The sequence below is a fragment of the Neomonachus schauinslandi genome, chromosome 5 (genome assembly GCF_002201575.2).
Source record: "Neomonachus schauinslandi chromosome 5, ASM220157v2, whole genome shotgun sequence".
In the NCBI taxonomy this organism is placed as follows: Eukaryota; Metazoa; Chordata; class Mammalia; order Carnivora; family Phocidae; genus Neomonachus; species Neomonachus schauinslandi.
Genome location: NC_058407.1, coordinates 22,056,756 through 22,071,805, shown reverse-complemented (window position 1 = coordinate 22,071,805; position 15,050 = coordinate 22,056,756). Strand labels below are relative to the sequence as shown.

General features: G+C 38.4%; 1 protein-coding gene and 1 pseudogene across 5 annotated transcripts in view; both read right to left on the bottom strand.

Annotated features, from left to right (window-relative positions):
* ANKS1B (ankyrin repeat and sterile alpha motif domain containing 1B) overlaps positions 1 to 15,050 on the bottom strand; it is a 1,116,839-nt gene that overhangs the window by 594,556 nt on the left and 507,233 nt on the right. The window lies entirely within an intron of this gene.
* On the bottom strand, positions 14,006 to 14,777 carry LOC110577893 (annotated as a pseudogene).

Below are 15,050 nucleotides of genomic sequence, written 5' to 3'. Positions count from 1 at the left end.
CAGCTAGTTAATTGCAGAGTTTGTCTAGAAAACACACTCCTGTACCCGACTCCACCTCTGGGTTAGGTGATTAAATCATGGACACATTGACTGTTTTGATGGAAAAAGTTTACCTGTTCATTTAATCTAGGACATCCCTCACCTCACATATACAATCTACACATATATATTTAACTTTTTAAAAATTTGATTATAGTTGACACACAATGTTACATTAGTTTCAGGTGTGCAATTTAGTGATATTTAACTTTTCAATTAGCTGAAGTGTCAAATGGTTTAAGCACTTGGTCATTGTTCTTTATGATATCATTCTTTTTTTTTAAATTGAAGTATAATTGGTGTACAGTATTCTATTAGTTTCAGGTATACAACACTGATTTGACAATGCTCACCACAATAAGGGCATTCACCATTTGTCACCATACAGCATTATTACAATATTATTGACAATATGCCCTATACTGTACTTTTCATCTCCATGACTAATTTATTTTATAACTGGAGGTTTATAGCCTTTAATCCCCTTTATCTATTTTACCCTCCTTTCCACTCGCCTTCCCTCTGGCAACCATTAGTTTGTTCTCTGTATTTAAGAGTACGTTTGTTTTTTTGTTCATTTGTTTTGTTTTTTAGATTTCACATATAAGTGAAATCATATGGTATTTGTCTTTCTCTGTCTGACTTTTTTCCCTTAGCATTATATCCTCTAGATACATCCATGTTGTAGCAAATGGTAAGATCTCATTATTTTTTTATGGCTGAGTAATATTCCTCTGTGTGTGTCTGTGTGTGTGTGTGCGCGCACGCATGTGCATGCGGATGCATGTGCATCACGTCTTCTTCATTCATCTACTGATAGACACTGGGGTTGCTACCATATCTTGAAAATAATGCTGCAATAAACATAAGGGTGAAGATACCTTTTTGAATTAATGTTTTGTTTTCTTTAGGTAAATACCCAGTAGTGGAATTACTGGATCATATATTTCTATTTTTAACTTTTTGAGAAGATTCCATAATGTTTTCCACAGTGGCTGCACCAATTTACATTCCCACCAACAGTGCATGACAATTCTCTTTTCTCTACATCCTCGCCAACACTTGTTTTTTCTTATCTTTTTGATACTACCTGGTGTATAGTGATATCTCATTGTGAGTTTGATTTGCATTTCACTGATGATTAGTGATGTGGAACACCTTGTCATGTGTCTGCCATCTATATGTCTTCTTGGAAAATATGTATTCAAGTTCTCTGCCCATTTTAATCAGATTATTTGTTTTGATGTTGAGTTATATAAATTTTTTTATAGTATATATTGAAATCTGAGATTATGATACCTCCAGGTTTGTTCTTCTTTCTCAAGATTACTTTGGCTAATCAAGGTCTTGTGTGATTCCATACATATTTAGGATTATTTTGTTCTAGTTCTGTGAAAAATGTTGTTGGTATTTTGATAGGAATTGCACTGAACCCATAGATTGCTCTGTGTAGTATGGACATTTTAATGATATTATTTCTTCCATCCATGAGCATGGAATACCTTCACCTTTGTGTCATCTTCAATTTCTTTCTTCAGTGTCTCATACTTTTCAGAGTACAGGTTTTTCATTTTACTGAGTTTATTCCTAGGTATTTTATTCTTTTTGGTATAATTGTAAATGGGATTGCTTTCTTAATTTCTATTTCTGCAACTTTGTTATTAGTGCATAGAAACATAACAGATTTCTGTATATTAATTTAATATCCTGCAAATTTACTTAATTCAATTATCAGTTCTAAGAGTTTCTTGTTGGAGTATTTAGGCTTTTCCATATATAGTATCATGTCAGCTGCAAATAGTGACAGTTTTACTACTTTTTAAAATTTTTAATTTTTTTGACATTTTTTTAAAATTAAAATTTAATTTAATTAACATATACTGTATTACAAGTTTCAGAGGTAGAATTTAGTGATTCATCAGTTGCATACAACACCCACGGCTCACTACTTCAAGTGCCCTTGTTAATGCCCATCACCCAATTACCCCATCCCCCTACCCATCTCCCCTCCAGCAACCCTCAGGTTTGTTTTCCATAGTTAAGAGTCTCTTACGGTTTGCCTTCCTCTCTGTTTTCCTGCTATTTTATTTTTCCTTCCCTTCCCCTATGTTTATCTTCTTTGTTTCTTAAATTCCACACATGAATGAACTCATACGGTATTTTTCTTTGACTGACTTATTTCACTTAGCATAATACCCTCTAGTTCCATCAATGTCATTGCAAATGGCAAAATTTCATTCTTTTTGATGGATGAGTAATATTCCATTATATATATGTGATATATATGGAATATATACATATTACCACATCTTCTTTATCCATTCATCTGTTGATGGACATCTGGCCTATTTCCATATTTTGGTTATTGTGGACATTGCTGCTATAAACATTGGGGTGCATGTGACCCTTTGAATCACGATGTGTGTTTCCTTTGGATAAATACCTAGTAGTGCAATTGCTGGGTCATAAGGTAGCTCTATTTTTCACTTTTTGAGGAACCTCCATACTGCTTTCCAGAGTGGATCTACCAGTTTGCATTCCTACCAACAGCATAAGAGGGTTCCCATTTCTCTGCATCCTCCCCAACATCTGTTGTTTCCTGAGTTGTTAATTTTAGCCATTCTGACTGGTGTCAGGTGGTGTCTCCTTGTGGTTTTGATTTGTATTTCCCTGATGTGACATGGAGCATTTTTTCATGTATCTGTTGGCCATTTGTCTGTCTTCTTTAGAGATATGTCTGTGTATGTCTTCTGCTCATTTCTTGCCTGGATTATTTGTTTTTTGGGTGTTGGTTTGAGTTCTTTATAGGTTTTGATTACTAGCCCTTTATCTGAAAAGACATTTGCAAATATCTTCTCCCATTCATAGGCTGCCTATTTCCTTTGCTGTGCAAAAGCTTTTTATCTTGATGAAGTCCCAATAGTTCATTTCTGCTTTTGTTTCTCTTGCCTTTGGAGACGTGTCTAGCGAGAAGTCACGGTGGCCTAGGTCAAAGACGTTGCTGCCTGTGTTGTCCTCTAGGATTTTGAGGGATTCCTGTCTCACATTTAGGTCTTTCATCCATTCTGAGTTTATTTTTGTGTATGGTATAAAAAAGTGGTCCAGGTTCATTCTGCATGTGGCTGTCCAATTTTCTCAGCACCATTTGTTGAAGAGACTGTCTTTTCTCCATTGGATATTCTTTCCTGCTTTGTCGAAGATTAGTTGACCATAGAGCTGAGGGTCCATTTCTGGGTTCTCTATTCTGTTCCATTGATCTATGTGTCTGTTTTTCTGCCAGTACCATACTGTCTTGATGATTATAACTTTGTAACACAGCTTGAAGTGATGACTCCAGCTTTGGTTTTCTTTTTTCAACATTCCTTTGGCTACTCAGGGTCTTTTCCATACAAATTTTAGGATTGTTTGTTCTAGCTCTGTGAAAAATGCTGATGGTATTTTTATTTTTTTAATGTTTTTAATTATTATGTTATGTTAATCACCATACATTCCATCATTAGTTTCTGATGTAGTGTTCCATGATTCATTGTTTGTGTATAACACCCAGTGCTCCATGCAGAACGTGCCCTCTTTAATACCAAAATGTTGGTGGTATTTTGATAGGGATTGCATTGATTGTGTAGATTGTTTTGGGTAGCATAGACATTTTAACAATATTTGTTCTTCCAATCCATGAACATGGATGTTTTTCCATTTCTTTTTGTCTTCCTCAATTATTTTCATAAGTGTTCTAGAGTTTTCAGAGTATAGATCCTTTGCCTCTTTGGTTAGACTTATTCCTAGGTATCTTATGGTGTTGGGTGCAATTGTAAATGTGATCCATTCTTTGATTTCTCTTTCTTTTGTCTCTTTGTTATTGTATAGAAATGCAACTTATTTCTGTGCATCGATTTTATATCCTGCCACTTTGCTGAATTCCTGCATGAGTTCTAGCAATTTTGGGGTGGAGTCTTTTGGGTTTTCCACACAGAGTATCATGGCATCTGTGAAGAGTGAAAATTTGACTTCTTCTTTGCTGATTCAGATGCCCTTTATATCTTTTTGTTGTCTGATTGCTGAGGCTAGTACTTCTAGTACAATGTTGAACAACAGTGGTGAGAGTGGACATTCCTGTCGTGTTCCTGACCTAGGGAGAAAAGCTCTCTGTTTTTCCCCTTGAAAATGATATTCACTGTGGGCTTTTCATACATGGCTTTTATTATATTGAGGTCTGTTCCCTCTATCCCTACACTAAGAAGAGTTTTTATCAAGAAAGGATGCTGTATTTTGTCAAATGCTTTTTCTGCATTTATTGAGAGTATCCTATGGTTTCTGTCCGTTCTTTTATTAATGTGATGTATTACACTGATTCGCAGATACTGAAGCACCCTTGCAGCCCAGGAATAAATCCCACTTGGTCATGGTGAAGAATCCTTTTAATATACTGTTGGATCCTATTAGTTAGTACCTTGCTGAGAAGTTTTATATCCATGTTCATCAGAGATATTGGTCTGTAATTCTCCTTTTTGGTGGGGTCTTTGTCTGGTTTTGGGATCAAGGTAATGCTGGCCTCATAGAAAGAGTTTGGAAGTTTTCCTTTCATTTCCATTTTTTGAAACAGTTTCAGAAGGATTGATATTAATTCTTCTTTAAATGTTTGGTAGGGGCGCCTGGGTGGCTCAGTTGGTTAAGCGACTGCCTTTGGCTCAGGTCATGATCCTGGAATCCCGGGATCGAGTCCCGCATCGGGCTCCCTGCTCGGCAGGGGGTCTGCTTCTCCCTCTGACCCTCTTCCCTCTTGTGCTGTCTCTCATTCTCTCTCTCAAATAAATAAATAAAATCTTTAAAAAAAAATTGCTAAAAAAAAAAAAATGTTTGGTAGAATTCCCCTGGGAAGCCATCTAACCCTGGACTCTTGTTTGTTGGGAGGTTTTTTATTACTGATTCAATTTCTTTGCTGATTCTGGGCCTGTCAGGTTTTCTATTTCTTCCTTTTTCAATTTTGGTAGTTTATATGTTTCTAGGAACTCATCCATTTCTTCCAGATTGCCTAATTTGTTGGCATATAATTGTTACTATATCTTATGATTGTTTGTATTTCTTTGGTGTTTGTTGTGATCTCTACTCTTTCATTCATAATTTTATTTATTTGGGTCCTTTCTCTTTTCTTTTAGATAAGTCTGGCTAGGGATTTATCAATGTTATTAATTCTTTTGAGGAACCAGCTCCTAGTTTCGTTGATCTATTTTTTTTATTACTATTTCATTGATTTCTGCTCTAATCTTTATTATTTCTCTTCCCCTGTTGAATTGAGGCTTTATTTGTTGTTCCTTTTCCAGCTCCTTTAGGTGTAATGTTAGGTTGTGTATTTGGGATTTTCCTGTTTCTTTCTTTTTTTTTTTTCATACAAATGGCTAACAGACACATGAAAAAATATTCAACATCACTAGCCATCAGGTAAATACAAATCAAAACCACAACGAGATACCACCTTACACCAGTTAGAATGGCAACAATTAACAAGATAGGAAACAACAAATGTTGGTGAGGATGTGGAGAAAGGGGAACCCTCTTACACTGTTGGTGGGAATACAAACTGGTACACTCTTTTTTTTAAGATTTTATTTATTTATTTATTTATTAATTATTTGTTTATATATTTGAGAGAAAGTGAGAGAAAGCACGAGGGGCAGAGGGAGAGGGAGAGGCAGGCTCCCCGCTGAGCATGGAGTCTGATATGGGGTTCTATCCCAGGAGCCTGGGATCATGACCTGAGCCGAAGGCAGATGCTTAACTGATTGAGCCACTCAGGCACTGAGATTTTTTTGTTTCTTGAGCAAGGCCTTTATTGCTATATACTTCCCTCTTAGGGCCATCTTTGCTGCATCCCAAAAGTTCTGAACTGTCATGTTTTCATTTTCATTTGCTTCCATGTCTTTCTTAAAATTCTTCTGTAATTTCCTGGTTGACCGATTCACTCTTTAGTAGGATACTCTTTAACCTTCATGTATTTGTCATCCTTCCAAATTTTTTCTTGTAGTTAACCAAGTTTTAAAGCATTGTGGTCTGAAAATATGCATGGTATAATCTGAATCTTTTTGTACCAGTTGAGACCTGATTTGTGATGTGATCTATTCTGGAGAATGCTCCATGTGCATTTTGCTGCTTTAGGATGAAATGTTCTGAATATATCTGTGAAGTCCATTTGGTCCAGTGTGTCATTCAAAGCCCTTGTTCTTGTTGATCTTCTGCTTGGATGATCTGTCCACTGCTGTGAATGGGGTGTTAAAGTCCCCTACTATTTTGTATTATTATCAATGAGTTTGTTTCATTTTGTTATTAATGGGTTTATATAATTGGCTGCTCCTAAGTTAGGGGCATAAATATTTATAATTGTTAGATCTTCTTGTTGGATAGACCCTTTTATTATGATATAGTGTCCTTCTTCATCTCTTCTTCTTTACTTGGTTTAAAATCTAGTTTTTCTGATATAAGGATGGCTACTCCAGCTTTCTTTTGATGTCCATTGTCATGATAAATTGTTCTCCACCCCCTCACTTTCAATCTGGGGGTGTCTTTGTGTCTAAAATGAGTCTCTTGTAAGCAGCATATTGATCAGTCTTGTTTTTTTTATCCATTCTTTTACCCTATTGTCTTTTGATTTGCACATTTAGTACATTTACATTCAGAGTAGTTTTGAAAGATTTGAAGTTAGTGCCATTGTATTACCTGTAAAAATCACTGTTCCTATAGATTGTCTCTGTTCCTTTCTGGCCTTTGTTATCTTTGGGCTTTCTGTCTGCTCAAAGGATCTCCTTTAATATTCAGTTTTACTTCTTCCTTACCAATTTGGATGCCTTTTATTACTTTTTTCTTGTCAGATTGCTACAGCTGGGATTTCTAGTACTATGTTGCATAAAAGTACTGAGAGTGAACACCCTTGTCTTGTTCCTGATCTTAGAGGAAAAGCTCTCAGTTTTTCACTATTAAGGATAATGTTAGTTGTGGGTTTTCTATATATGGCCTTTGTTATGTTGAGGTATGTTCTCTCTAAACCAACTTTGTTGAAAGTTTTTATCATGAATGGATATTGTATTTTGTCAAATGCTTTCTCTGCATCTGTTGGGGTGATCATATGGTTTTTATCCTTCCTCTTTGTAATGTGATGTATCACACTGATTGATTTGCAAATACTGAACCACCTTTGCATCCCTGGAAGAAATTCCACTTCATCTTGGTGAATGATTTTATTAAGTATTGCTGAATTTGGTTGCTAATATTTTGTTGAGAATTTGTGCATCAGTGTTCATCAGAGATACTGGCCTGCAGTTTTATTTTTTGTAATGTTTTTCTGGTTTTGGTATCAGGATAATGCTGGCCTCATAGAATGCACTTGGAAGTTTTCCTTCCTCTTCTAATTTTTGGAGTAATTTGAGAAGAATAGGTATTAGCTCTTTCTAATTTTTAAATTATTTTTTCAGTACTAGGTCATTATTTATTAGGTTTTTTGATGCTTTAGGTATGAAAAGTACGGAATGCTGAACAGATATGGTCCCCACCCTTCCCTTTCTAGCAATTTGCAAAGAATCAAGAGGCTGATTGAGGAGGATTGGGGCAAAGATGGCAGAGGAGTAGGGGACCCTATTCCAACTGGTCCCCTGAATTGAGCTGGATATCTACTAGACCACTCTGAACACCCACGAAATCAGCCTGAGATGTAAGAAGATATACCTGGATCTCTACAAACAGAATATTGCTGGCAGTTGGTTTCAAGTTATGAAGCAGGGAGCCCTGATTCTGTGGGCAGATAGCAGAAGATAAATAGAAGGGGGAGGGAGCTGCTATAAGTGCTGGCACCAGGAAGGTGAAATAACAAAGGAGTGCAAAAGGCTCCTGTGCTGGGGATGGGGCACAGGCTCACAGACCAGTAGCAGCAGGGAAAGGACTTTAGGGCAGACCCCTGGATGGAAACCTGAAACTGCGGGGGGCGTGTGTGCAAACTGGGGGCAGCTGGCAGTTTTAGAAGCACAAAGGGCAGAGACATGCCTGGACCTGGAAGCAAGGGCTGGGAGTGCTACTGTGGGGCATACAACTCAGGATGCTGTGGTTTTAGCAGCACAGACAGAAATGGAGACAGTGTGGCCTGGAGAGCTCACTGAAGAACAGACTGCGATCTCACTGTTCTGAGGCAGAGGGTTGGAAATGGTCTCTTCTGCTTTGACTCTCGGAATAGACATGGAAAGCCACCAGGGAAAAGTGCCAGAGAACAAAAGCCCCAAAAAACTGGTTTCACTGAGCCATCCCCCCCCCACAGGGGGCAGGGCAACTCTGCCCAAACAGGGTTGCCTGAGTAACAGTGTGGCAGGCCCCTCCCCTACAAGACAGGCTGGGAGAACAAGAGGCGGACAACCCTAAGGTCCCTATAAAAAGGTGCATCTTGCTTGGGTTGTGGCCAGTAATTTGGACTCTGTAAATTCCCTCAACCACCTCTCAACAGAATGACTAAGAGGAGGAACCCCCAAAATAGGAAAGACTCAGAGAAATGACTTCTGCCACAGATTTACAAATAGATATAGATATAAGCAAGATGTCAGAAATATACTTCAGGATAACAGTTATGAAGATGATAGCTAGAATGGAGAAATTGATTAATGGCCAAATAGAGTCTCTAAGGGCAGAAATGAGAGCTGAACTGGCAGAACTTAAAAATGCTATCAATGAGATCGAACCTAATCTAGATACTCTAACAGCTAGGGTAAATGAGGCAGAAGAACGAATTAGTGATCTAGAAGACAAATTGATAAAAAAGAGCGAAATGAGGAGGCTTGGGAGAAACAGCTTAAAATCCACAAAAACATAATTAGAGAAATAAGTGACACCATGAAACGTTCCAATATCAGAATTATTTGGATCCCTGAGGGGGTGGGGAGAGAGAGAGAGAGGACTAGAAGATATATTTGAGCAAATCATAGCTGAGAACTTCCCTTATCTGGGGAATGAAACAAACATTTGTGTCCTAGAGGGAGAGAGGACCCCTCCCAAGATCAAGGAGAACAGACCAACACCCTGGCATGTAATAGTAAAACTCTCAAATCTTAGAACCAAGGAAACCATCTTAAGAGCAGTTAGGGGGAAGAGATTGCTTATGTGCAGAGGGAGGAATATCAGAATAACGTCAGACCTATCCACAGAGACATGGTAAGCCAGAAAGGGCTGGCAAGACATATTCAGGGTACTAAATGAGAAGAACATGCAGCCAAGAATACTTTATCTGGTAAGGCTGTCATTTAGAAAGGATGGAGAGATGCAGAGCTTCCATGACTGGCAGAAACTGAAAGAATATGTGACCACTAAGCTGGCCCTGCCAGTAATATTTTTTTTTAAAGATTTTATTTATTTATTTGAGAGAGAGAATGAGAGAGAGAGAGCAGGAGAGAGGGGAGGGTCAGAGGGAGAAACAGACCTCCCGCTGAGCAGGGAGCCCAATGCGGGACTCGATCCTGGGACTCCAGGATCATGACCTGAGCCGAAGGCAGTTGCTCAACCAACTGAGCCACCCAGGTGCCCCCTGCCAGTAATATTAAGGGGGGGTTCTATAAAAGGAGAAAGACTCCAAGTAATATAGAACAGATATTTATATTGACAATCTATAGAAACAAGGACTTCACAGGCAACATGAGGAAAATAAATTCATATCTTTCAATAATCAGTGTCAATGTGAATGGCCTAAATGCTCCCATAAAATGGCACAGGGTTGCAGACTGGATAAAAAGACAGGACCCATCCATATGCTGCCTACAACAGACTCATTTTGAACCTAAAGATACATTCAGACTGAAAGTCTGGAGAGCCATCTTCCATGCCAATGGACCTCAAAAGAAAGCTGGGGTAGCAATTCTTATATCAGACAAATTAGATTTTAAGCTAAAGACTGTAGTTAGAGACACAGAAGGACACCATATAATTCTTAAAGGGTCTATCCAACAAGAAGATCTAACAATTGTAAATATCTATGCCCCCAACATGGGAGCAGCCATCTACATAAACCAACTGCTAACCAAAATAAAGAGTCATATTGATAACAATATACATTAATTGTAGGAGACCTCAATACTCCATTCTCAGCAATAGACAGGTCATCTAAACAGAAAATCAACAAAGAAACAAGAGCTTTGAATGACACACTGGACCAGATGGACCTCATAGATATATACAGAACATTCCACCCTAAAACAACAGAATACTCATTCTTCTCGAGCGCACATGGAACTTTCTCCAGAATAGACCACATACTGGGTCACAAATCAGGTCTCAACTGATACCAAAAGATTGAGATTATTCCCTGCATATTCTCTGACCATAATGCTTTAAAACTGGAACTCAATCACAAGAAAAAGTTTGGCAGAAATTCAAACACTTGGAAGCTAAAGACCACTCTGCTCAAGAATGTTTGGGTCAACCAGGAAATCAAAGAAGAACTTAAACAATTCATGGAAATCAATGAGAACGAAAACACATCGGTCCAAAACCTATGGGATACTGCAAAGGTGGTCCTAAGGGGGAAATACATAGCCATCCAAGCCTCACTCAAAAAAATAGAAAAATCCCAAATTCACCAACTAACTTTATACTTTAAAGAACTAGAGAAAAAGCAACAAATGATGCCTAAGCCACACATTAGAAGAGAAATAATTAAGATTAGAGCAGAGATCAATGAATTAGAAACCAGAAACACAGTAGGTCAGATCAATGAAACTAGAAGCTGGTTCTTTGAAAGAATTATAAGATCAATAAACCACTGGCCAGACTTATCCAAAAGAAAAGAGAAAGGACCCAAATTAATAAAATTATGAATGAAAGGGGAGCGATCATGACTAACACCAAGGAAATAGAAACAATTATTAGAAATTATTATCAACAACTATATTGCCAATAAATTAAGCAAGCTGGAAGAAATGGATGCCTTCCTGGAAACTATAAACCGCCAAGACTGAAACAGGAAGAAATTGACAACCTGAATAGGCCAATAACCAGTAACGAGATTGAAGCAGTGATCAAAAACCTCCCCAAAAAATAAGAGTCCAGGGTCTGATGGATTCCTTGGGGAATTCTACTAAACATTCAAGAAAGAAATAAGACCTACTCTCCTGAAGCTGTTTCAAAAAATAGAAACGGAAGGAAAACTTCCAGACTCATTCTATGAGGCCAGCATTACCTTAACCCCCAAACCAGGCAAAGACCCCATCAAAAAGGAGAATTTCAGACTGATATCCCTGATGAATATGGATTCCAAAATCCTAGCTCATAGGATCCAACAATACATTAAAAAGGATCATCCACCACGACCAAGTGGGATTTATCCCCGGGATGCAAGGTGGTTCAATATTCACAAATCAATTAATGTGATAGAACACATTAATAAGAGGAGAGAGAAGTACCATATGGTCCTCTCAATTAATGCAGAAAAAGCATTTGACAAAATACGGCAACCTTTCCTGATTAAAACTCCTCAAAATATAGGGATAGAGGGAACATTCCTCAATCTCATACAATCCATCTATGAAAAACCCACAGCAAATATCATCCTCAGTGGGGAAAAGATGAGAGCTTTTCCCTTAAGATCAGAAACATGTCAAGCATGCCCACTCTCACCACTATTGTTCAACAAAGTACTAGAAGTCCTAGCAACAGCAATCAGGCAACAAAAAGAAATAAATGTATTCAAATTGGCAAAGAAGAAGTCAAACTCTCTCTCGGCAGACATGATACTTTATGTGGAAAATCCAAAAGACCCCACCCCTAAATTACTAGAACTCATACAGAAATTCAGTAATGTGGCAGGATACAAATCAATGCACAGAAATCAGTTGCTTTCTTATACACTAACAATGTAACTGTAGAAAGAGAAATTAGAGAATCGATTCCATTTATAATAGCACCAAAAACCATAAGATACCTCGGAATAAACCTAACCAAAGAGGTAAAGGATCTATACTCTAGGAACTACAGAACACTCATGAAAGAAATTGAAGAAGACACAAAAAGATGGAAAAATATTCTGTGCTCATGGATCGGAAGAATAAACATTGTTAAAATGTCTATGCTATGCAGAGCAATCTATACCTTCAGTGCCATCCCGATAAAAATTCCAATGACATTTTTCAAAGTGCTGGAACAAACAATCCTAAAATTTGTATGGAATCAGAAAAGACCCCGAATCGCCAAGGAAATGTTGAAAAAGAAAAACAAAGCTGGGGGCATCACGTTGCCTGATTTCAAGCTATATTACAAAGCTGTGATCACCAAGACAGCATGGTACTGGCACAAACACAGACATATAGACCAATGGAACAGAATAGAGAACCCAGGTATGGACCCTCAACTCTATGGTCAAATAATCTTTGACAAAGCAGGAAAAAACATGCAATGGAAAAAAGACAGTCTCTTCAATAAATGGTGCTGGGAAAATTGGACAGCCACATGCAGAAGAATGAAACTCGACCATTCTCTAACACCATTCACAAAGATAAACTCAAAGTGGATGAAAGACCTCAATGTGAGACAGGAATCCATCCAAATCCTAGAGAACATAGGCAGTAACCTCTTTGACATTGCCCACAGCAACTTCTTTCAAGATACATCTCCAGAAGCTAGTGAAACAGAAGTAAAAATGAACTTTTGGGACTTCATCAAGATAAAAAGCTTTGCACAGCAAAGGAAACAGTCAACCAAACCAAGAGGCAACCCACAGAATGGGAGAAGATATTTGCAAATGACACTACAGATAAAGGGCTGGTATCCAAGATCTATAAAGAACTTCTCAAACTCAACACCCAAAAAACAAATAATCAAGTCAAAAAGTGGGCAGAAGAGATGAAAAGACACTTTTCTGAAGAAGACATACAAATGACTAACAGACACATGAAAAAATGTTCATCATCATTAGCCATCAGGGAAATCCAAATCAAAACCACATTGAGATACCACCTTACACCAGTCAGAATGGCAAAAATAGACAGGGAAAGAAACAACAAATGTTGGGGAGGTTGTGGAGAAAGGGGAACCCTCTTACACTGTTGGTGGGAATGCAAGTTGGTACAGCCACTTTGGAAAACAGTGTGGAGGTGCCTCAAAAATTTAAAAATAGAGCTACCCTATGACCCAGCAATTACACTCCTGGGTATTTACCCCAAAGACACAGATGTAGTGAAAAGAAGGGCCATATGCACCCCAATGTTCATAGCAGCAATGTCCGCAATAGCCAAACAGGAAAGAGCCGCGATGCCCTTCAACAGATGAACGGTTAAAGAAGATGTGGTCCATATATACAATGGAATATTATTCAGCCATCACAAAGGATGAATACCCAACTTTTATATCAAATGGAGGGGATTGGAGGAGATTATGCTAAGTGAAATAAGTTAAGCAGAGAAAGTCAATTATCATATGGTTTCAACTATTTGTGGAACATAAGGAATAGCATGGAGGACATTAGGAGAAGGAAGGGAAAAATGAAGGGGGTTGGAAAACAGAGGGGGAGATGAACCATGAGAGACTATAGACTCTGAGAAACAAACTCAGGGTTTTAGAGGGGAGGGGTGGGGTGATGGGTTAGCCTGGTGATGGGTATTAAGGAGGGCACATATTGCATGGAGCACTGGGTGTTATATGCAAACAATGAATCATGGAACACTACATCAAAAACTAATGATGTACTACTGTATGGTGACTAACAAAACATAATAAAATAGAATTAATAAAAATAATTTAAAAAATAGGCTGATTGAACAATTCTTTACATTTCTATACTACCTTTGCAGAAGGCCTTGTAGTGTGTTATCAAAGCTACCTGCACCCCCTTACTAAAATGCTCTACCTTTCAAAAATTGTAAATAAAAATTTAACCCTGTTAATAATATAATTTCTTCAATTTTTTGTAACTAGACTGAAATTTCAACTCTAGAATTTTCTACATGTCTTCAAAGTTCCTCCAGTAGGAAAGAAGGCCACTCATCCTGCATAGGGATAGGGAGGAATTCCTTTGACCCCCAGGCCAGTTATCTTGAAAATTCCACCAGCTTCAGGCTGCTGCAGAATACCCTTTGGGTCCATTCAACCCACAGTCACATACATTTCAGAGTAGTTCTTTCATGTGAAGCAGCATGAAGTTGTTTTATCAACAGGCAACTTCACAGTCTGGAGTCTTTTCCTTGTCTTAGGAACTAAAAGAATCACTCTTCCTCCATTATAATAGGCCACCCAGAGCACCCCCTCAGCATCAATACACATTCCATCTGGAATTTATTTTTCTTTCTCCAGCTTGTAAACACTTCTGCAGTTGGAGATCTTTCCTGTTTGCAGGTCATAATTAAAAGCATCCACAGAATAGGACAGGCTGTCAATATAAAAGAAGACTTTGTGGTCTAGGGATCAATCCAAACCATTGTAGATGTCTACCTGGTCAAAATACTTTTCCATGTGGTGGTCAGGAAAAGAGAGCATGGGGACCCCTGGTGCCACTCCAGAACTGCTGGGGCCATTTCCTTAGCCATGGCTCCAGCAAAGTATCTCCCAGTGGGATCCACCTTCCCATTATTGAACTGATTGTTTTTCTTGTCTTTATCTACTGTAGCTAGGACAACTGTTGACTGATCTTCCTAGTTAAAAGCACAGAACTTTGTTCCAATGGTGGTGACATAGCCTCCTGCCAGGCGAAGGGTCACAGAGATGATGGGGGCATCCATGGTCATTTACTCTACCCCCGAGCAATTCCTACTTACTGCTTGCTGAGCAATTCCCACTGGCAAACCTTTTTTTGCAGGACTCTCTCAAAAAGCAGAGAGTTGGATGCCTCTTCCTATACTAGAGACTTGGAGCACTGGCAGTTCTGGCTTAGTATTAACTCTTTCTTTCTTTCTTTCTTCCTCCCTCCCTCCCTCCCTCCTTCCCTTCCCTTTCTATCCCTTCCCATCCCATCCCATCCCTTTCCTTCCTTCCTTCCTTCCTTCCTTCCTTCCTTCCTTCCTTCCTTC